Genomic DNA, 25,279 nt, shown 5'->3' with positions numbered 1-25,279 from the left:
TTTAGGGGGGGTCTTACATTTTTTTAAGGAAAAATTCGTAACTTTATGCAAATCCAACTTCGAAGGCTCCCGCTTTCGTTAATTTTATATTGAATACGGGGATAAGCGGGCGCGCGCCCGATACTTTGACGCAGGTAAAAACTCCGATATGAAACGTTAACTTCGACAGTGAAGTTAACGTTTGATATTGAATACCCCTCATAATGTCTTAAGTTATATGAAAGAACAGTGATAAATATTTATTTGAAGCAAAATAGAGGCTGCAATCAGGGGTGCTGGGAGGGGGGAGAGGGTACTAATTACCCAGGCCCAGATTAGTTGGAGGGGCCCTGTGGGGGCTCAGATCTTACCGCTATGTGCACACACTCCACTTTTTGGAACCTCACACCGTGACATTGCCAATATCCTCCCCCGCAGGCCAATGAGGTGTTTACCAGCATCACTCACTCACACTGAACTTGGCTCCCTCTGAGTCCACCCTTTCCTGCGCTAACCTTGCCCACTAATATTGTTCAGTGTTCTCAGCTCTGACAGGGCTGGTGGGTGGTGTCTGGGTGCTGACAAGTATGGATCAGTTGGCCCTGGTCAGCTGCTGAGGGGACAAATGTCCTTTTTTGCAGCACCGTGAAGTGTATCTGAGTCAGTTGCTGAGGGGAACATTTTCCCCTCAACAATGTGCAGCTCTCCCCTCCCCAGCACACAGCACCGCTCTCATACTATATTTTTTACATTATTGAAATAATGTGCTAGTATTAGGGATGTTAAAGGCCCATCTGATTGGGTTCACCTTGACGTGGTGGATGGGCAAACATTTTTGGCCAAACATGTACTATGAACCTCACTATAATCCATGTTAATTGTAGAGTTTATTCAAATTATTTTTACTACCATTATTCTTAGTGCTTAGACTGTACATTTTCTTTTACCAGCTAACTATTGCATACATACCAGAACAAAATGGATTGAGTGAAAGGACAAATTAAACAATAAACAAAAAATATATAGCCACAGGTGCTATGAAGGGTATTTCAATGGTATGTTTTTAATATTAAAATGTAAAATTATATACACCACACCCCTCTGAAGAAATCCTTGTTGGGAAGAAAAGCGTTAGAGAAAGAATACTCTAACAGCATATGTTCTGCCTTCCATCTGCCGGCTACCACACTACATCGAGTTCCTGCTTGCCAGTGCTCCCACGAAAGACGCCTCATGCTCTAAATGCAGCAGCTATTGGCAGCACAGGACTCCAAAGCCGGAGAGGATAGAGCAGAACTAGGTAGCAGAACTACTATACCACATAGGCAGCTACCTGTTTATGCCCAATGACTTCACAGGGCTCTTCTGTACCACACCACCAAGCAAACTTTCACCTGCCATCTATTTGAGCCAGAGAGATGAGATCCATCTGCAGATGTGGCTGTCAGGTATATCAATACAGGAGCATGATATCATTAACACTACTTGGGGAATCTAAAACATGCAGCCAAGGGTGCTTATATATTGCAGACTTATTTTTATGATTGCTCTAAAAAGAAACCTGCATACATTTTATTGTTTGAATAGAAATGAATATATTCTGACACTAAGGCCCTCATTCAGAGCCGCTCGCTAGCGGCCGTACGGTCGTTCCGAGCGATGTTCGCACATCTGCGCATGCGTACGGTTTTTAGTACGCATGCGTGAACCAGTCAGTGCGGCCGAAAATCGTTTGTACGCTATATAGCGAGTGCCTGCTATTTTGAGAGACAGAATGAGGCGTATGTGGGTGGTAACAGTGGAAGGTGCTTGTAAACGGGGGAGTGGAATTCGAACGCAGGCGTGCTTAAAGGTCAAAACGGGCATTTTAAGGGAGTGCATAATTAATACAGCAGCGTCACTGACCACGTCACTTGGTTTTTTTAAACTCAGAACTGCTCGCAAAATAGCTTTTGAAAAAACCAACCACAAGAATAGCGAGCAGTTCATACGCTGGTCGATGTACTCGATTAATCTAATAAATAGCGGACATGACGTATGGTGCGAGCGGCCAGGGGGCGTTTTTAACAAATAAACGAGCGTATGTTTTGCACGCTCGTTCAGACTTAGAGGTGTGAACAGACTGCAATTTGCGAACGGATCATTTGAATAGATACCCCTTGTTTTTGAACGAACGACCGCAAATAGCGAACAGCTCTGAATCAGGCCCTAAGTTTTTTATGGATGAATTGATTAGATAATTATATACAAATATATATATATATTAGGGGTGAGCGGGTTCGGATTTCTGAAATCCAAACCCCCCCGAGCCCCCCCGATCCGAGGCAGATCCGAGTCAGGCTCGACTTTTCCCGCCTGACTCGGATCTGAAATCGAGGCAAAACGTCATCATCCCGCCTTCCGAGCCTCGCGGGTTTTGGAACCTATATAAGGTACCCGCGTCGGCGCCATTTTCTCACTCGGCCGTGGACAGTGAAGAGGGAGGGTGGGAGTTAGGGCTGGCTGGGCTGTGTAGTGTAGTGTAGTGTAGTGCAGAGTAGTGTTGTGCTGTGCTGTGCTGCGTTGTGCTGCTGTTGTCCACTACTTCAAAGTCCATAGGGGCTGGCTGTGTTGTGCTGTGCTGCTGTTGTTAATAGTGGCTGTGTCCACTACTTCAAAGTCCATAGGGGCTGGCTGGACTGTGTTGTGCAGTCAGTTCTCCATAGGGGCTGTGTTCACTCCAAAGTCCTGTGCAGTGTCCCAGTCCTAAAGGGGTGCTGTAGTGTTGTCCAGGGGGTGCTCTGTCCATCAGGGGTGCTCCCCCCAAGTGCTAAAAAATAATATTTTTTGTGTGTTTGTGAATTGTGTGCGCAGTAGCCGCACGTGCATCAACAAAGTAGTGCCAAGCGTGCGCCTGTGTCATAAGTAAAGGGCCGGCTGGCTTGACCATTAAAGGGTGCTGTAACCCCCAAAGTACACTCCAGTCCAAACCAAAAAAAAATTATTTTCTATGTTTGTGAATTGGGTGCGCAGTAGCCGCACGTGCATCAACAAAGTAGTGCCAAGTGTGCGCCTGTGTCATAAGTAAAGGGCCGGCTGGCTTGACCGTTAAAGGGTGCTGTAACCCCCAAAGTACACTCCAGTCCAAACCAAAAAAAATTTTTTTTCTGTGTTTGTGAATTGTGTGTGCAGTAGCCGCACGTGCATCAACAAAGTAGTGCCAAGCGTGCACCTGTGTCATAAGTAAAGGGCCGGCTGGCTTGACCGTTAAAGGGTGCTGTAACCCCCAAAGTACACTCCAGTGCAAACCAAAAAAAAAATTATTTTCTGTGTTTGTGAATTGTGTGCGCAGTAGCCGCACGTGCATCAAAAAAGTAGTGCCAAGCGTGCGCCTGTGTCATAAGTAAAGGGCCGGCTGGCTTGACCATTAAAGGGTGCTGTAACCCCCAAAGTACACTCCAGTCCAAACCAAAAAAATATATATTTTCTGTGTTTGTGAATTGTGTGCGCAGTAGCCGCACGTGCATCAACAAAGTAGTGCCAAGCGTGCGCCTGTGTCATAAGTAAAGGGCCGGCTGGCTTGACCGTTAAAGGGTGCTGTAACCCCCAAAGTACACTCCAAACCAAAAAAATATATATTTTCTGTGTTTGTGACTTGTGTGCACTGTGGCTGCACGTGTATCAACAAAGGAGCAGCGCCAAGCGTGCGCCTGTGTCCCATAAGTAAAGAGCCGGCTGGCTCATTTCTTAAAGAGTGGTGTAACCCACAAAGTGCACTACTCTCCAGCAAAAATAAAAAAATATTTTCTGTGTTTGTGTGCGCTTTAGCCGCACATATATATCAATATAACATAAATGGAGGACCAAACTTTCTCCGATAAAAATAAAATAGGGAAAGATCAAGAACCATTTCCTCCTAGTGCTATTGCTGCTGCTGGGAGTTGTTCATCATCCCAGAGAGGAATTTGGAACATCACTACTTTTAATAAACAATTGACCCTCCAGCAGTCCCTAGCGATAAGGATGAAGTACGACAGCAGTCATCCTGAAGCAAAACGTATAACAGAGGCCTTGACTGCTATGTTGGTGTAAGTCGTGCGTCCGGTATCCGCCATTAGTGCAGTGGGATTTAGACAATTGATGGAGGTAGTGTGTCCCCGGATCCAAATCCCATCTAGATTTCACCTGCATCCTCAAAGCAGCAGCGACAAGCGTGCGTCTGTCTGTTAAAGGGTGGTGACACCCTCAAAGTGTGCTACACAAACAATAAAAATATTGTTCTTTTTTTTCAGTCTTTGTGAATTGTGTGGGCTGTAGCCGCACTTGCATCCTCAAAGCAGCAGCGACTAGCGTGCGTCTGTCTGTTAAAGGGTGGTGACACCCTCAAAGTGTGCTAAACAAACAATAAAAATATTGTTCTTTTTTTTTCTGTCTTTGTGAATTGTGTGGGCTGTAGCCGCACTTGCATCCTCAAAGCAGCAGCGACAAGCGTGCATCTGTCTGTTGAAGGGTGGTGTAACCCTCAAAGTGCTCCAAAAAATAAAAAACTATTTTTTTAATGTGTTTGTGACTTGTGTGCGATGTAGCCGCACGTGCATCAACATAGTAGCAGCGCAAAGCGTGCGAATGTGTCATAAGTCAAGGGCTGGTTTGGACATCTGGTCCGGACTGAAGTACGTGCCAAAAATTTCTGACAAGTCTACTGTCACTGCATATGATACTGTCCTCAAAGCAGCAGCGACAAGCGTGCGTCTGTCTGTTAAAGGGTGGTGACACCCTCAAAGTGTGCTACACAAACAATAAAAATATTGTTCTTTTTTTTCGGTCTTTGTGAAATGTGTGGGCTGTAGCCGCACCTGCATCCTTAAAGCAGCAGCGACAAGCTTGCGTCTGTCTGTAAAAGGGTGGTGACACCCTCAAAGTGTGCTACACAAACAATAAAAATATTGTTCTTTTTTTTTCTGTCTTTGTGAATTGTGTGGGCTGTAGCCGCACTTGCATCCTCAAAGCAGCAGCGACAAGCGTGCGTCTGTCTGTTAAAGGGTGATGTAACTCTCAAAGTGCTCTAAAAAATAAAAAACTATTTTTTTAATGTGTTTGTGACTTGTGTGCGATTAGGCCGCACTTGCACCCTCAAAGCAGCAGCGACAAGCGTGCGTCTGTCTGTTAAAGGGTGGTGACACCCTCAAAGTGTGCTACACAAGCAATAAAAATATTCTTCTTCTTTTTTCTGTCTTTGTGAATTGTGTGGGCTGTAGCCGCACTTGCATCCTCAAAGCAGCAGCGACAAGCGTGCGTCTGTCTGTTAAAGGGTGGTGTAACCCTCAAAGTGCGCTCCACAAACAATAAAAATATTCTTTTTTTTTTTTCTGTCTTTGTGAATTGTGTGGGCTGTAGCTGCACTTGCATCCTCAAAGCAGAAGCGACAAGCGTGCGTCTGTCTATTAAAGGATTACATCAGTGACAGCATCCAAGTAGGCATGTCAGACAGTCCGTACCTGTACTGGCAGGAAAAAGAAGCAATTTGGAGGTCCCTGTACAAACTGGCTCTATTTTACCTGAGTTGCCCCCCCTCCAGTGTGTACTCCAAAAGAGTGTTTAGTGCAGCCGGGAACCTTGTCAGCGAAAGGTGTAGGAGGTTGCTTCCACAAAATGTGGAGAAGATGATGTTCATAAAATTAATTATCAACTCTTCCAGGGAGACCAGCCTCCAGAACATACAGAGGGACCTGTGGTTCCAGCGGGGACTAATTAATCTCTGTGAGGATGAGGATGTACACACTGAAGAGGGTGAGGAATCGGTGGATGAGGAGGAGGAGGATGACATCTTGCCTCCGTAGAGCCAGTTTGTGCAGGGACAGATTAATTGCCAGCTTGTTTTGTGGGGGCCCAAACGAACCAATCATTTCAGCCACAGTTGTGTGGCAGACCCTGGCGCTGAATTGATTGGTTTGTTAAAGTGTGCATGTCCTGTTTATACAACATAAGGGTGGGTGGGAGGGCCCAAGGACAATTCCATCTTGCACCTCTTTTTTTTCTTTGCATTACGTACAGTTTGGGGCCTAGTTTTTCAAACTGCCATTCTGTCTGCCACTGCAGTTTCACGCCTAGATGGGTCACGTGTTTGTGCCGCCCACTCGTGTCGCTTAGCATAGTCATCCAGCTACCTCGGTGCAACCTTTTGGACATAAAAACACTATTGTGAGGTGTGAGGTGTTCAGAATAGACTGGAAATTAGTGGAAATTAAGGGTATTGAGGTTAATAATAGCATAGTAGCAGAAAAACCTACAAATTCTGTGAATTTAGCTATTTTTATGCTTTTTTTCAAAAAAATACAGATCCAAAACACAAAACCAAGAACCCAAAACACGGAAGGGTGGTTTTGGCAAAACCAATCCAGATCCAAAACACGAAGAAAGATCCAGATCCAAAACCAAAACACAAAACACGAAAAGTGGCCGGTGCACACCCCTAATATATATACATACATAAAGTCAGAAATCCACTGCACTTGCCACTCCCAGATTTGGGGTGCTGACCTGCACTCGCCATTCCCAGGCATGGGATGCAAGTGACTTGTGACCACCTTGCATTGTTTTTATTTTGTTTATATATATATATATATATATATATATATGTATATATATATATATATATATATATATATATGTATTTATTAGCAGTGAACATTTCTTTTGATGGCTGTTTCAATTCTTATTTTAATTTCACTAATTAATGTCTTACATTTCTTATATTAGCACAAGTGCAGTTTTAGGGGTAAAGTGAAAGTTTTTAGAAATGGAGATGTTGCCCATAGCAAACACAACACAATACATATAAACAATCTCCTTTTTCTGTGTGTTTCCCTTTGACACTTTAGGTCCCTAGAGGTTAATGCAATCCACCGCAGAGGAGCTGACATTGTTAGCAGATTCTTAATTGCATTATGTGTGGAGTGCACTGAAAGCATGCCCTCTATTATCCTGAGTCTAAATACATCTCAGGTACGGGGGCATGCTTCCACTGCAGTCCACATTTATTGCATCACTTTTCATTTCAATCCAGATTATTCTGTTGCACTCCATTCCTTTTGGCTGCTCTACATACACCATCAATGTGAGAAGATCTTCCTTGACTTCTTAGTATGTGGAATGCACTGCCAGCATGTGTCCAAATATCCTGAGATTAAATATATCTCGAATAAAGGAGACATGCTTCCACTGCATTCCTTATGGTATACATCATGTTTCATCCCATTATATCCATTTAACATACCCATATTTATAAATTTTGTTTTCCTCCATACCCTTGGTTGCTATTTACTATACTCATACATTTATACCCCTTTTACACCGGAGCTAAAACCCGGGTTACTGCAGGGTTAACCCGGGCAGCTCCCTGGTGTAAAAGGGGAGAGGGTTGGATCACCGGGTCGAGTGACCCAGCAATCCATCTCTGGGTCAGACCCGGAATTTTGGTGGAAAAGGGGTATTAATGTGCAGTACCTTCTAGATATACCTATGTGAGATTATTTATTCATTCCTAATTATTAGGAGGGAGGTACAGTATGCACCATATAGGGGCAGTATTAGGTTTGAGTATATTTCCAACAACTAGATTTTGTCCTTCAATTCATTGAGCTTATTGATTCTGTAATTATTTAGATTTTTTATTAGATTCCTTCTATAGAGATAGAGAGATGTTTTCTATTTATGGGATTATGTATTGACTATTTAATGTGGTTAGTTATATACCAACAAATGCATATATGCCGATGGATTATGTATTTTTATTTGATATTCGAGAATAATTGATAATAATAAATATATAATTAGGATTCTTTTATCATTATGATTTAGTAGCTTAATTGATTTTTTATACACACTCTTTAATATGAGTTTTATAATTAATGTTTGTATACACTATAAATAATGTCTGTTTACACTATGTAAAATATTTACACTGTATCTACCTTATGTATCGATTATATATATATATATATATATATATATATATATATATTGTTTTGATGTACAAATAACATGTATGGAAGACCGGTCAAATCAGAGATCTAATTATGTGACATACTAATGAGTAACACCAGAGATCTCACCTGCATGTGTTCAAACTAATGACTGAAGGTTGAACTAATGACGGGAGTTTCTCAAACAGGTCAGCCGGTATTGTGCACAATATTTCTGGTGCTAAAAGTCTATTCTAGGACTACTGCAAGTGATTCGAATCTTTTTTATATATACTTTCATTTGTGGATTAATAACACTGTTCCTTCACCATTTATTGGGGACTCCTCAATATATCCAAAATACTGCACATCGGTGCATGGATGTTTAATACTCGCTATTGAAGAACTTTCCAGAAGTACTGTATATATATTTTTAATTTATTTTTTTATATTTATTTTTATATTTTATTTTTTATTACACACCAATTGGTTCTTTTACCAGTTTCTCATTCAATTAGATATCTGTGATACCATCTGATCAATACATACAGTCTTTATACAGTTTATTTAACCAGTGATCTGGCTATTTAACATCAATTACATTATTTCATTTGTCACACATGTGTATTAATGTTTAAATAACTTTAGTGTCATTAGACATTTTTTATATATTTTATCATAATAAATTATTTGATTTATCTGTTTGCGCTCTCATATTTTGCTATCGTTGCCCATAGCAACCAATCAGATTCTACTTAACATTTAACTAGCATTCTAGAAGATAATAGCTAGAATATAATTGGTTGTTATAGGCAACATCTCCAGTTATAAAAACTCTCACTTTAGTGAATATACAACTTAATGTCAATCTTAGGGTATATTCACCACAGCACTGTTTTCCTCTGTGACAAATAAAACAATAGTTTAAAGAGCACAACCGATGATGCAAATCTGGACAACAATTTCTGGGCAGAAACAGTTTACCTTACGAGTCGAGAACCTACAGGGGCAGTCAAAGACAAGACACAATTGGAGACGTGGTTTGATAAAAGGCCATGTATCAGTCATTTACATGTACAGCATTTGGCTGCACGGCATATGCATATGTTCCTAAAGAAAGAAGATACATGCTGGTTTTCATTTCATGAATCATGCTTGAATATTGTTAACAAAGCAAAGGCTATGGATTATGGGACATTAGCAGCAAAAACCTGCTAAAGTCGAGAGATGTAGTGTTTCACAAGGCCACTTCAACTAAAAACATTCAAGTCATTGTAACATCACAAAAAATTGTGATACTTCATATGCCTGCAGCTGGAAGAATGTCAATGACTGAAAATGCAAACTCAAGTTATAAGCCACAGAGCAGAAAGTCTATGATGAGAAAGAAAGCAAAACATTCTAAAGGGTACAATGAAGAATTTACAAACTCTATCTACTGTAAACCTCAAACCCTCCAAGAAGCAAAATCAAGCAGCGACTGGCTAGAGAGGTAATCTGCCATAGATTTGAAAGATGGTGAAGAATGCTCTGCAAACAGAAGACAAGAAAACCAAATCACTAGGTAACAGATTCAAGCTCAAAGATTTTGAGCCTGTGCACCAATTGTTAGATCTGAGGATCATACAGAACCTAAATACTGAAACTGTTACTATAGATCAACAAGGCTATATTGAAGCATTGCTTAACATTGTTGCAACTGGAGAATCATCTTACCGTGTACTTAATGTTAACCCTGTGTTGACCTGTTTCTACCTGGTTAATAAAACTTAATCTGGTTAGGTCATTTTCCATATGGACTAACCTCCATGCATGTGTTCAAACTAATGACTGAAGGTATATCTCAGTTCTATGAGAAATAAGGATTATTGCCTCTGAGGAAAAGGCCAGACAGACGAGGGCCAAGAAACGCGTTAGGCCACCTTATTTCTTTTCATCTACCACACTGAGTTTTGACCACAAAGCACTTTGGTCCATCATCAAGTTGCTGCTGCCACTTGGACGGAGGAGGTAGCAGAAGAGCGGCTCCAAACTTGCACCTCCACACCAGCTGACTACCTGTATTAACATCTCCCTGGTGCTGAAGGATCGGAGGTCTCACCTTACCATTGGAGATCTTAACATTCCTCCACATGGCGAACACATATCACCGAAGTGACATTCCGGACACTGAGTCAGTGTCTGTGCCTCCCAGTCTGGTCAGTAGCAGCAGGAGTGGCGCGACCCAGCTATAGATCTTTGCTGATTAATACCCTTGGGAACCCTGACTGGGTAAGACTTTGGGGAGTCCGTCATGTTACTTACAACTGTGGGACAAGGGAGCTAATTTTGTGATTAACAGGAGATACCTTGGCTCCACATCCCGTTGTTATAACCATCTCCACTCCTATACCCGTTGAAGGTTTGTTTTATTCAATTTTTTAATTTCATGGTGACTCTTTATTTTGATTATCTCTATGAAGTGTGCCATTTGGATCTGATTTGAATGCACCATCAATCCTAGTTACCAGGTCATTTTTTCAACTAATCACAGATGATTGCAATATTTTAGTTACATCTATTCAGATTGCCCCCTTTTTCATTGTGACATTGGGACTTGTATTTGGATGCTACATCTCATCCAGTCACCAGACTCACTGGTTTCAATAACTGTTGTCTGTTACTATTGAGTCACAGATTGCTGTATTTTATGTCATTCTATATGTGTGTATCCATTTGTATCATATATTGAACTGCAGCTAATTTATGCATAATACATTTTATGTTACATTTATTCAGATATGTGTTATATGTATTAACATCCTAGCAGACACCTTTTTCCATATTTGTTGACACACTTGTAGGCATTCTGCAGTGGTTACTCTCCATATGGCATCATCAAATACACATCATGTAACACAGATCAGATAATCACTATAGTGGATTTATTTAAAATAATATAAACAGTTTAATTCATTTAAAAGCTTCAGGGCAGCTAACTTTAGTTTGGAGGAGCTATTCCTCATGATGAAATATATAGACATATATACTGGCTGTCTTTCAACAATGCCCTCAAAGCCAGGACTATGATGCTTTACAGATAAATCTCTACACAGCTCTCAGCATTAAGTGCTCCCCATGCCAGTTACAGTGGCAATAGAGTGATCTCAATAGGCAGCAGCAGCCTGTGACAGCTCAGCTGGAGGATGAGGAGAGATCTCTATCACATTCTTGGTGATACCCAGTTCCTTTTAGTTTTTGCATCTAAACATAAAACCAAGGCAATTTTTAAACTAAAAATGTCTAAAGTGTCACCTCAATATGATTTAGAAAGGAGACTCTTTGCAAATGGAAATTTTATTTTTTATTGTGATTTCGATAAAGAGATTTATAATTTTCTTACTCAAAAACAGGATTTTATAAAAACAGATGACTTGTTTTTTGTATGTAGTGATAAAACATATTTGCCAAAATGTACAAAACTCCAAAACACAGGTAGCATATTTTTTGTTTTTAATTATATGACTGAAGTAACAAAAAATCATTCCAGCAGTTTCTTCAGCAATATGGTACCAGGGCCATATATACAAAGATATTGCTAGAAAATGGCACTTGCATTTGCACTGTTCCAGAGTCCTTGCTTTCCTCTGTGCATCTGCCAGCACCTTTGGTGAGATGGCTTATTGTCTGTCACATATGCACAGAGTGCCTGAGTTGGGAGCTAAGCAAAAAAGCAATCACCTGGACAAACCATGTTGCAATGCAAAGGATGCAAATACATTTATTATTTTTGCATGCAGGGTAAATACTGACTACTTTTGAATGTAGCCTTCAAATTCTGCAAAGCTTTATTTGTACATTGCAATTTGAACTTGGACAAATCCCTCTCAAATTAATTTTGCATCTTGACAAAAGCTAGAGAGATGTGTGTGGACACCCATATTTTGGTTTTAATTTTTTTTCTAATTCATCATCAGGTTTTGGTGTTAGTTTTGGTAAAACCACCACAGAGTGTTTTGGTTCAGATTCGGTTTTGGTTCAGTTTTGGATTCCTTACAAATCTATAAAAATCAATAAAAAATTGATAAAACAGCTAAAACATGTCCTTTGGACTGTTTACATATAATCCAAACCACGAGTTCGAACCGGGACTCTGTTCAGCTTTGAACCCCAAAGTGGTTTTGGATTGGGACTCAATTTGACTCAGGACCCCTAACTTCGGGTGTGTTCGTATTGCAGTAAAACTGACTCACATCTCTAACAAAAGCATTTTGCACTGTATTTGGGGCAAAATAAAAATGTGAAGAGAGATTTAGGGCCCTATTTACTACAATCCGCATTTAAAATGTAGTTTTAGTGTGATATTTTCACCTAAATTAGCATTGCAAATTTAGTAAATATCAAAGGGATTTATCTAAAATTCCTTGCAGGGAGAGAGCTTGCAATAAAGCACTGTCCTTGTGAATCCCCTCTGCAGTCTTCTCACTCTATTTTTCGCAAATTATACAGTGAGTAGGTGTCCACGCATGCCCCGCCGTTTTTTTTTACTATTTTTTTTTTTATTACAGTAATCAGTTTGTGGTCTATTTAGACCACAAAGCCGATCACAGGGGACCAGCTCCTTCTTCTGCACTCTGGCTTTCAGAGCAGATCAGAAGTAGGGGAACCAGGGGAAATCCTAGAAAACACCAACTGCAGGTGCGTTATTATCACAGGACTTCCCTTGCTATTTTTTAACAAAATATTTTTGGTAAATCTCAGGCCGATCGCATTTTCCATTACAAGTATGGGAAATACGATTTGCATCCTAAAAATATGTAAATTAAAGGGCATAGAGTAGTTTTTCATGAAAACTATTCTAAATGCCCTTTAATAAATTTATATGATACTAAAATAATGTGAAAAAGGGTGTGAAAACACCCTTTTTTACATTTTTTTTGTAAAAAAATTATTGACAAATAGGACCCTTACACTTGAGAGTAGTATGTCCATGCTCAAATCTAAGGGCTATATTTACAAAGCATTGGATTTTATAAGCCAACTTTTTTTGCCAGGTGTCAGATTTTGCTGATGTCCATGATATATAGCTTCTCAGGAGAAACATGATGAAGGCTATAGCTTTCAGTAGTTTTCACTAACAGGGGGGGTTTACAAATAGGCAGAAGCCCTAAATCCTGTGAATACTCCAATTTTTGCAGAAGTTTAGGGCTTTCTACCTTTGATAATAGACCCTACAAATTCATCATATTGTAAATATTTTATGTTAGTGTGCTCCTTGCATGCTTGACACACATACAGGCAGGGGCACCTAGAAGGGGTGGAGAGCGGGTCCGCCGGGCGTGTTGGAGGGGCCTGGTGAGGGTCCAGGTCTGCCCCTGTTCACTCTTACCTGTCATTGGCTACTGTGCTTAGCAACAGTTTACTCTGCATAGACCTGATTTGCAGGGGGATTGGGGGGCGAGGTGATTGCACTGATCACACTTCCCCCCTAATGTGTCTGGCCCTGGTTGATCAAGAGGGGCACAGCTTAATTAGAATTAACATAGGTGCAGTATGCAATATTATAAAAAAAAAATATGAAATCAATCACCTGTATTGATATTTGAATAAACTTTACTTATTCTCCTACATTAGTATTGTGTCCCAGTAAGAGCCGACAGAAAGGCAGCATAAGGCCTATAGGGCCATCCTTGATCCCTTGGGTGCAGTACAGTATATTGTAGCACAAATATAGAACATGATCTGGTCCAAGCACTCCCATATAAAAATTTGCAATCGCAAACTATTCAGAGATAGTTGGTAATGGAACTGCGGTCACAGCCACTCTCTCAGTAGCGGTTGCGGGAATATGCAAATGCTAATCTCAGACTTTCCTTTGCGCTCCACTGTTTGATGGAGTGTACAAGCGATGAGACTCCCACTTTCAGGCTCCATTGTCTGTGCATTTGCGATAGAGATTGCAAATACTCCTATATCGACTCAAAATTGATCGCATGATCTACATTTGCGGTAGCCTAGGGTCTACTCTAGGTACTCTCGAAAAATCCAACTAAACATGGCCTCTGAAACATTGGATTCACAAATGGGAATGCAGCAGACACGCCCATGACACTACCATAACACGAAGAGGCCCCTTTTTGCGATTACTTTAGGTCACTACCCAGTCTACATCCTGAAACGCGCAGAGATTGCAAACCCCTTCTTAAGTGTTAGTGATTCCATATGCAATTGCAAAAAGCATCTCTTACATTGGGGTGTGTGCACAGAAAGGGTTTATGAGAGTTTTCGCACATGCGCAGTAGCAAAACAGTGCTCAACTGCATAAATATTGGTTCTGGGCACATCAGACCCTATAAGGAGTATTTATTGTCCCACGGGCTAGTAAATAGAGGAGGGATATTGTGATGTAAGCTCCTACCACTGACATCACATTTAACACTGAGCTGGAAGATAGAGCAGAGCTGGCAGAACTATTTTATGCTGCACTATATTCACTAACAGTATGTACAGGGGTATCCTGTCATATACTGTCTCTCATGGACTTGCAATTTATATTTAATACATAAGTATTTCAAAACCTGTTATACATTCAAATTTTATTTGGACAAAAAGCATACCTCCCAACATTTGGGAGATGGCAGTCATCATGAGCCACTGGGGTGTGTAGTAACTGGGGTGTGGCTCTGCAACACTTCCCGTTTTTTCCATCACTCTAAGGTGTGCCCAATGCTTTCTGAGCTGCTGGGCTGCCCCCAGCCATGGCATCTAATCACTCACTGCTCTGTTAAGCAGAACAATAGGTGAGAGAGTTCCCTCCCAACATTTCCCCTACATGGGAAATTGGGATGGTGGGACAATGTCCAAGAAGCAGGGCTGTGCCCGACAAAATCGGGACAGTTCAGGGGTATGCAAAAGTGCACAAACCAAAAAGCATCACCCGTGAAAGTTTCACTAATGACTTTACTGGCAGACCTTTGTCTAATAGTGATGAGACAGGTCCCACTAAAGTATGGTATCTCAGAATAGTCTGAATAGATTCCCCTGACAGCACCTCCCTCTCCTACCTTCCCAATATTCCTCTTTATGACAATTTTTTATGTTGCTCATTTACATTGTTAAAACATTATTACCATGTCAAAATATGAAGTCATCATGGAAGTCTCAGTTAAGACGTACTGTAGCCATTCTGACGGCTGACATTGCAGGGTTTAGTAAGAGGGGAGGTGGAATGATCATTTACATTTATCTATAAAGCAGTGTGATTTAGGGAACTCTAGTCTCTATCAATATGACCCCATGACAAAGATTTTCTGTCGTCACTACTTACAGCGACAGAAAATAATTGTAAGGACAATTTATCAGTAAAAGGGACATGCTGTGTCAGGGGGACACAGATTTAACTTTGGTGGAAAGAGCAAGTACCCCAATAACAGAGAGTAGAGAGGTAGCAAGATTGTGAGATCAAGCGCACCTCTATATGAAAAGAAGTTCATACATCCAACTTGATTACCTACCAAACAAAAGTCTGGGGAAAAAATGCTGAATTAAATGTACTAGCTCCCACAAAGTAACAAAGAAAACACATATTGAAATGATTATCAGTTTAACAGAGATCCAGGAAAATTGTGAAATATAATCTGGATACAATTATATTATATAGAACACCCAATTGTAAAGGTGCTAACAATTTACATTTAGCAATATAACTGTAAATAATTATCCTATGGGCTAGGGTTTCTTTTCCAGTCTTGAACCCTGATGGAACAATATATACAGTATATAGCATTCCAAGCCTTTCCCATCCACTATTCACAACACTTAATTTATCATTTGCCCACATCAGGTGACTTAGTCAATGTTATTTAATGATGATTTATATATAAAATATTTGACAGTTACAGTCTGCAGAAATCTAACCACCACTAAGCTGCTTTCCCATTCTTAGATATAGCCGTAACATGTCTATTGCTTGATAAATGCAATAATAGGTAAGGCTTATTTGTTCTAGGAAAATTGATTTAAATGGATACATCATTCTACACCCATTCTTTCTCATTTCATTCTTCCAGTAACATTGTACCCATATTAACCCTGAAGCGGTATGTTATTATCATACTTTCTGATTAATTGGTTTCAGGTTTTTTCTCTTCATTGGAACACATAAAATACCTGCCGCAAGGTGTGGCTTCATAACTCATAAGAAGACAATTATGTTCAGTTTTTCAATTAATTCAATTCAATTAAAGCAACTTGCTGTGAGTAGCAGGCAATTATTTCATTTAGCACTTGATTATAATGAATAAATGCATGTAAATCAAGACAAATCTTTTTTTTATTAAACAGCTCCCACCTTTGTTTTTTGATAAATGAAAAATATCCTAATCCTTTCATTAGGCAATTTCTCTGCATTTAGATGGTTTGAGTGGTTGTCTTCCAGCAACTGTGGGGTTAATCTTCCTGGGAATAAAATGAGAAAAATAAAAAAATCATATTTGGCAGTTGATGCACATTTCTGTTTAACCCATTTCTGGCTAGATGGCCATGTAGTTTGCTCGTATTCAGTACAGAAAAAAAAACCCTCCAGTTGGAATAGGTAATCAGTTTGAAGAGAGTCAGTGCTCGTGATCTCTCAAGGTTTGAGGCAATTATAAGATTTCTTGTAGCAATTACCAGTTTATCCTGAAGTTATTTGATATAGAAACTGTTCAGTCACTTAGTGCAGGTGATGTCTTTGACTTTAGTCACTGTGCAAGATATGTCATGATGAAAAATGCATATGTGTTGGTCTTTAAGCAAAGAGATTCAGAAGTTTTGTCTCCACAATGAATAATTGAATACACATATTTTTACATTTCCCCATATACATAATATGTTATACATACATATTGCTAAACCTATTATTGGACAATAAAGGATACGTCCAACTTTAGTGTAGTGTAGTCATTTAATTAAAATATACCCAAAGAGATATTCCATTATGCAGGGCCGTAACTAGGGTGGTGCGACCAGTGCCCAGGGCACCGCAAGGCAGGGGGGGCACTGTTTGGGCCTGTCAGTTTTCTATTTATTATCATTCTCTCTTGTAGCTTCCTCTTATTTTATCCCCATCATATTCTGGCTTCCACTATGTCTTCCCTGGCTCTTCCTCATAAGGCCATGCCCCTTTTTTGGGTGTGTTATATCCCTATTTGAAATATAGGGGGGTGCCAATGCTCTTTCTGGCACAGGGCACTAAAAAGTCTAGTTAATGCTATGCCAACATGAGACACCCCCCTGTGTACCCAGTTCTGAGTGTTAGATAAACACGGTGGCCCATATTTATCTGCTAGTCCCTAAGTGATTTTGGTGAGATATCAACTACATTTAAAGCACCAAATATTTTAAAGCAAAAACAACCTGGTTTTGCTTTTGCCGCTTTACAATTAGTGACATATAGATTCTAGGAGACAAGTCAACGTCAGGATAAAAGTAGGCAATGAAATCCAAATGTGAATCTGGGTTAGCAACAAGAAATACAGATTCAGTAACTCAGTAAGCAGGAACTATCACCAGCTATTTAAATCCTAAGTAACCAATGGATTAAATTCTGAATAACCAGCCATCTCCTGATGAGCAGTAGCACCTGGGAGAATGTTAAGCATCCTAATTGCCTAGAAACCAGTACTGATGACAGGAAGACTGAATAGACTCAGGCTATTGCTAGGCAACAGTTGCAGTTTCATTTGCAGTCTAACATACAGATCATGTATCCATAACCAAGAGTTCAAAGACATTTTAGTTGCCACAGTGGTTAACATCACTGTCTCAAAGCACTGAGGTCTACGGTTCGATTCCCACCAAGGGCGAATCTGTGTGGAGTTTTTATTTCTTCCCCATGTCTGTGTGGGTTTTTCAGGGTTCTCTGGTTTCTTCCAACAGTCCAAAAACATACTGGTAGGTTAAACGGATTCTGTAAAAAAACAACTCTAGCGTATACTATATGTGTGTGTGGGCAATATAGATTGTAAGCTACACTGTGGCAGGGACTGATTTTCTGTAAAACACTGTGGAATATGTGTGAGTAATATATAAAAACTATTAAGAAATAAAGAGTTTAAAGAGTACTGCTGTATTATAGATGAAACATGTGCTAGTCTTCTACTAGTGTTTCTATCGTTTATAAATCTAAATTACAGAATTGGTTTTTGGATTGTACACCTGGGGTTTAACTGATCAGTAAATTGTATTGCTCAAGAAACTGACATTGTCAATGGGCTTTGCAAATATGATGATCTCTTTGTAAATATAATTTATGTTTTTGGTACATAAACATAATCCATGTTGTATATATAAATACAGTCGAACCTGGATAAGTGGATCTCAAGGGATGGCACATTTAGTCTCACTTAGGGGTCTATTTACTAAGCTGTGTTAGGAGATAAAGTGAATGGTGATAAGGTACCAGCCAATCAGCTCCTAGTTCATTTTTCAAACACATCCTCTGACATGGCAGTTAGGAGCTGATTGGCTGGTCCCTTATCACCGTTCACTTTATCTCCTAACACAACTTAGTAAATAGACCCCTTAGTGCTTTGTATCATACTAGCCCATTAACTGAACCTAGACCCATATTTGTGTATCGAGTTACAATAGATCAGCCTCACTTTACATGCCCTGTATGCCATTGTTTTCGTACCCAGTTGCATACAGTATATGGTGTAGGGGTAGACCTACCTGTACTGTATATTTCCCAACATGAGCCAGGAGGGACAAAATGCTGTATTCCTGGACTTCCCTTTTAATTTATGATTGCCGTCACCTGTTGTGAAACACCTTTATTGTCAATTACTGTAACTAGCACAACACAGCTAATGGCATTCATCAATTCAGAGAGATGTTCAAGAGTAGAGCTTTTAATCCCTACTGTAATGGGTCATGTTAGTTTATTAAGTACTGTAACTAAAATAATACCCCTTTCCAAGGATAGTTTTCTAGAAAAATAGGTTAATAAATTATGGGTGGTGCTACTGGGGGTGGAGCTATAGAAAAATAAGCATACAGTATATACAATATACTGTATATACAGTACTTGTATATCTAATATATACTGTATATATATATGTATATATATATATATATATATATATATACATATAAAGTATATAGTGTGTGTATATATATATATTTATATATATACATTTTTTTATTGAATATATATTTACTGTAGAAAAAAAGGCACTCAAAACAGCCTTTAAACTAAAACTTACAGTATCTTATTAAAAGTACATTTTGGCCTGTCATACTGTAGTTAATGAGTGGTACAGGAACTTGATGAAAAATAGCCCTGCCCCTTTCACACAGAAAATAGCAAAAAACCCTGTTTTTATCCTGCATTTCAAGCACAGGTTTATTTGATGTTGCCACTTTCTACCCCCTTTTTGTATAGACTATCAAATTACTGGGTATACAGTAGCACTTTTACCCAGTGATTTGCAAATTGACACTAGCATTTATTCTGGTGAAAGGGTCAACCTAGGTTGAAATTACCATGTCTCCGACCCTGGTAAAATGTAAGGGTGACCCTTTCACACAGTAAAAATCTCCATGTTCATCAGCAAATTACTGTACCATGTACAGTAAAGTCAGTGGCGTAAATTCATCCCAGAAGCCCGGAGGCAAGTTATAATTAGGTGACCCCCGTCACAGCTGCTTAAACTGTAATGTAACAATTTGCATGCAGACAGGCTATAGATAGACGAAGGCAGCAGCTGATGGTCTGACATGGAACTCTCCACTAGTGTATGTTTGCTTCTCAGGGGGATTGGTATGAAGTACAGCTGGACGCATGTCCGGCGGTTCAAATTCCGACCCCGGAAGACCGGCACCAGTGAAGATCCAGACAGCAGCTAAGGTAAGTACTAACTAACCTAACCCCCCTAACCCTCTCTTAGGGGACCCTAACCCTAACCCCCCCTGTAAGTGCCTAAACCTAACCCTCCTTCCCCACAGCCTAAACCTAAGTCTCCCAAGTGGGGTGCCTAAACCTAACCTCCCTTCGGCAGTGCCTAATCCTAACCCTCCCTTCCCCTAACCCTCCTGGGGGGTGCCTAACCCTAAGTCCACCCGGGAGCTCTTAACCTAACCCTCCCCTCATGGCTGCCTGCGCCCGGCAACCGGCTTACCTTCGATTGGGATGCTGGGCATCAGGCTCCTGGTGTAGGTAAAATGACAGGCATCATTAGACCCTTGCCGGGATTAGACAGTACAGGATACCGATGGTCTGTATTTAAACTGTTGCTATCCCGACTGCATACCCTCTCAGGTGCCAGGAAGGGGTGCCATGTATTGGACGGCTGGGACAGTACACTCTGGGTACATAGTTACAGCCCTAAGTGGGGTTAATATGTTGTGGACAATGGAGGAGGTGCCCCTTCAAAGCTGGAGCCCGGCGGCAGGCGCCTCCCATAGCTCTGCCCCTGAGTAAAGTGTAAAATGACAGGCATCATTAGTCATTAGACCCTTGCCGGGATTAGACAGTACAGGATACCGATGGTCTGTATTTAAACTGTTGCTATCCCGACTGCATACCCTCTCAGGTGCCAGGAAGGGGTGCCATGTATTGGACGGCTGGGACAGTACACTCTGGGTACATAGTTACAGCCCTAAGTGGGGTTAATATGTTGTGGACAATGGAGGAGGTGCCCCTTCAAAGCTGGAGCCCGGTGGCAGGCGCCTCCCATAGCTCTGCCCCTGAGTAAAGTGTAAAATGACAGGCATCATTAGACCCTTGCCGGGATTAGACAGTACAGGATACCGATGGTCTGTATTTAAACTGTTGCTATCCCGACTACATACCTTCTCAGGTGCCAGGAAGGGGTGCCATGTATTGGACGGCTGGGACAGTACACTCTGGGTACATAGTTACAGCCCTAAGTGGGGTTAATATGTTGTGGACAATGGTGGAGGTGCCCCTTCAAAGCTGGAGCCCGGCGGCAGGCGCCTCCCATAGCTCTGCCCCTGAGTAAAGTGCTTTACCCACTAATTTGCTCTTCTGTGTGAAAAGGGTATTACTGTAGTTGTATAGAGTAGTGGCACATTCTTGAAAGTACAATACATACAGTATGAGTACTGTAATTGTTACAGTGCTGTAATGTGAAAAATGTATATTTCCACTATTTTGCTTAATATTGTATTTACAGTGTCATTATATTTGTGTATTTCAGAGTGAGCTGAACAGTGAAAATGGTGAAGAGTAGAGCTTTTTACTCCGGTGCCTCATGTTGCCCATCTCCACTGAGCAAGTGGCTGAGTGCAGTAGTGTCACAATGGTCTACAACAAAACCTGCCAAGAAGAAAGCAGGGAAGGAAAATGTACCTGTACCTGTCAAGGCAAGAAAGAATGCAAAGGCCAAGTGCGTCTCTTTGCATCTGGACTTAGGAGACTTAGGAGATGGAGACTTGAAGGTGCAGTGATGTGAAGAAGGATCAACATTTGTCTTCATGCATCCTTAAAAAAGATAGAGTACTGTACTGTGGTGGGTAATACTATACTGTATAATGTTATTACTGTGTAAAAATGTATATTCTACAGCAAGTCTTACAGATTGAATAACAGTCATGTTAAAATGTTCAAATGCATAGAAAAGTCTCTCAAAATAAACAATTACAGTACTGTAATGTTTTCATTATTGTTATTCAATCTGCTGAGGACCGGAGAGGACTACAGGGGTGGAAATCAATAGAGCTAAAGAAGTTCCCCCTCGCAGCCTCTTCCACCATTACAGGTAGGCCCTCTATGATGCCTACTGTACATTAACCCCTACCTAGACTACCAGGTCTGAAGAGAGGAAGAGGCAGCGCCACTGGCCAGGACGTGCCAGTTGCAGAGGAAAGAAGCTGAGAAAAAGAGAGGACTGCGGGGTGGAAAGCAAAAGAACTAAAGAACTTCCCCCCGGCAGCCTCTTCTACCATAACAGGTATGCCCGCTGTGAGGCCTACTGTACATTAACCCCTATCTAGACCACCAGGTGTAGGGCACTAGGCCCGTGGGGGTAAAGTTAGTACTCTGGTTATTAATCTGTGGTCACTTTTGTATGCTCTAACTGTCCTTGAATTATTTTGTGTGTTGCCATCCAGAGTATATTGATGTACTGTAGCCCTATTACCAACTGTTGCATTTGCAGATTGTTACACCACACACATACTGTAGTTTGTTAGGCCGGTGAGTTAGGGACGATATTAATGTGGATAGGTAGGTTAGTGTGACACACTGTTAGAGCAGGAAAGAGCCCTGCACGGCGTATTCTCTCTCCTACAGGGACCTGTGTGTGGGATCAAGCAGGAGGAAGAACAAGAATATCTCCGGTGAGAACCTGTGTGTCTATGGACTTTTACTGCCTGTTCGTCTATGCCTATCCTCCTTTCTTCAGGGCATACAGTGGACCTTACACTCTGAGGTTGAGTCTTCACCTGGTGCACGAGCACCTACAGCATAGTGGAAACTCGGGATCTAAGGCCAAAAGTGCCAGTGATGATTCTCACTTAAAACCCAAATCTTTTTGTGTAGTCCTCGGTCTGGTAGGGCATATCGGTCAGCATTGAGGAAGGACAGTTCTCACGTCATCTCCTTTCTCCTAGGTTGTTGTATCAATGTCCAGCTTGGAATTCCAGGACCGTCTGAGCAACATACGGGCTGAAGGTGAGAGGGTGCGACGCAAGCTACGGAAGTACACCTGCACGGCAGAAGGCACCGCACCGCACCCCTCTTAGAAATGCATGCTAATGTCATAGTGCAATACAATTGTTAAAGACTTATTGAAAAAAAACTGCAGTAATGTATATGCTGTAGCAGATTCATACTGTATACTGTTAAACTATAACAGTGAATATATTTTTAATTTACTGTACACTACTGTGTTTGACCTACAGTACTTACAATACTCATTTATGTTTACTTTTTGCTAGTTGGCATCATGCAGTGACCATTTGCAAATCCATTTTGTTTTAAGCCATCTAAAAGCATGTATTAAAAAGGTGTGATTAACTGCATACCGTATATTATGCTATGTTAAGTAAAATAATTGTCATGAATTTTTTTAATTGGTGTTTGTGTGTAATTATTCCACTTTTTAAGCTCTTATGAGACCCAACATGGGCATCTGTCATAGCAAGGTACAGTTGGGGTTGTTGTGAATAATGTAGTGAGTTTGACACAGTACCCCAACAGTAGTGAACAGGAATGAATCTTACTGTAAATCAGTACATGACAACAGTACAGTAAGAACTATTGTGGACGATCTAACAATTTTTATGTTAGATCATGCGCAATAGCAGTATATGCTTACTGCACGGATCAGGGAGATCCATGCTCCAAGTATCGGTGGAAAAAACAGATCACAGATGCATGCACAGATCAGTGCGTTCCGTGTTGCAAGAAGCTACAGTATGATAACAAAAAGTCAATAAGACACAGATGCATAATACAGAGACCCCTCTTTCAAACTGAGGGCCTGATTCAGACTCGGACGCTATTTGCAGATGGTCATTCTTACAAAGGGGCCAGACATTTAAATTGAGCGCTCGCTCTTTGCGGTGGGTTGACGCCTCTATGTCTGAGCGAGCGTCCGAAAAATGCGCTCGCTATTTTGTAAAGATGCCCCTTTGCCGTTCACATCACACGTCATTTCCATTATTTATTAGATTAATCAGGAACATCGAAAGGCTCGAAGTGCTTGTGGTAGGATTTACTTCCCGATTTACTTCCCGCTATCACTGAGAGCAGTTCAGGCTTAAAGACAACCAAGTGACGTGGTCAATGACGCTCCTTTACTAATTATGCACTCCCATTAAACGCTGTTTGGACAGTTAGGCATGCCTGCGTTCGGATCTCCACTTCCCCGTTTTCAAGCACCCTCCCCTGTTACCACCCACAAACTGTACATTCTGTCAATCAAATTATCAGCCCCTAGTTATTTTACGAGCGCATGATTTCTGACCGCAATGACTGGTTTGCACATGCGCATTGCAAACCATATGCATGCACAGTTGTGCGAACATCGCTCAGAACGAACGAGCGTCCGCTTACAGGCGGCTCTGAATCAGGCCCTGAGCCCACTACTAGTTTCTAAAGTCATGAAATCACTATAGTATCTAAGACTGGAATGCACTGTGTGACTCCAGACCTGCTCTACTGGGCATGTGCAGTACTATGAGACTCTAATCGATATAGCGCAACATGCAGGGCGCTAAGTCTGTACTGTATTGGAGCGCCATACATCATTTTCATAATACATAATCAGCAGTACAATGGCATAAAGGAGCTTAGAGATGCCCGGTGGTATGAAGTTGTAGACAATGTATTGAGTTCAGTTGGCTTTGATAAAAATACTGAACTTCAATTGCTCGGTCTACAGTATATGCAATACTCGGAGTGCGTCTTTTTGGTCAACCCAGATACTGTACCTGTATAAATGACACAACTCACACACCACCAAGTCCTGTAGTGAAGATTTATAAGAAAAAAAAAAGTCCCTTACCAGGTCTCAAACCCGTGATAGCCACTCTTGCAAGCAGATCACCAAACTTCTAACCCACTGTCACACCTGTTGTGTACAGCACACAGTGCATCAGTGTAGTGCTGATTACAGTTTGTCACTCCAGATCAGCTCCACTAGGCATGCGCAATACTATGAGACTCAAAATGCCACAGCATAGTGCGACTAGCAGGGTGCTACATGGTGTATGGAACGGCTTCACTGGGCATGCGCCAGAGATCACATGTGCAAGGCCTGGAGCTGTCAGCCACCACAGCGCAGATGTGATGACAGTGCCGCAAGTGTGCACTTTAAAATGCACAGTCAGTTTGTAATACTCAGACCCAACTTTTAAACAGAGCCCACTACTAGTTTCTAAAGATATGGAATCACTATAGTGTCTAAGTCTGGATTGCAATGTGTGTGACTCCTGACCTACTGGGCATGCGCAGTACTATGAGCCTCCCATATGCCACAGCATAGCACAACTAGCAAGGAGCTACATGGCTATGGAGCGGCTCCACTGGGCATGTGCAAGAGATCCCATTGTGCCAACAGTGCTGCAAGTGTGTGGATTAAAACCCCACTTTCAAACAGAGTCCACTACTAGTTTCTAAACTCATGAAATCACTATAGTCTGGGATGCAGTGTGTGACTCGCGACCCACTGGGTATGTGCAGTACTATAGTATGAGCCTCCATATGCCACAGCATAGCATGACTAGCAGGACGCTACATGGTATATGCAGAGCTGCACACCACTTTCTTGTGCACACAGTGCATCAGCAGTACAATGGCATAAAGTAGAATAGAAATGACAGGTTGTGGGAAGTTGTGGATAATGTATTGAGTTCAGTAAGGGTTGGAT

The sequence above is a fragment of the Taudactylus pleione genome, unplaced genomic scaffold, assembly GCF_031769625.1.
Source record: "Taudactylus pleione unplaced genomic scaffold, aTauple2 ptg000178l, whole genome shotgun sequence".
Lineage (NCBI taxonomy): Eukaryota > Metazoa > Chordata > Amphibia > Anura > Myobatrachidae > Taudactylus > Taudactylus pleione.
Note: the sequence above shows the minus strand (reverse complement) of the source record.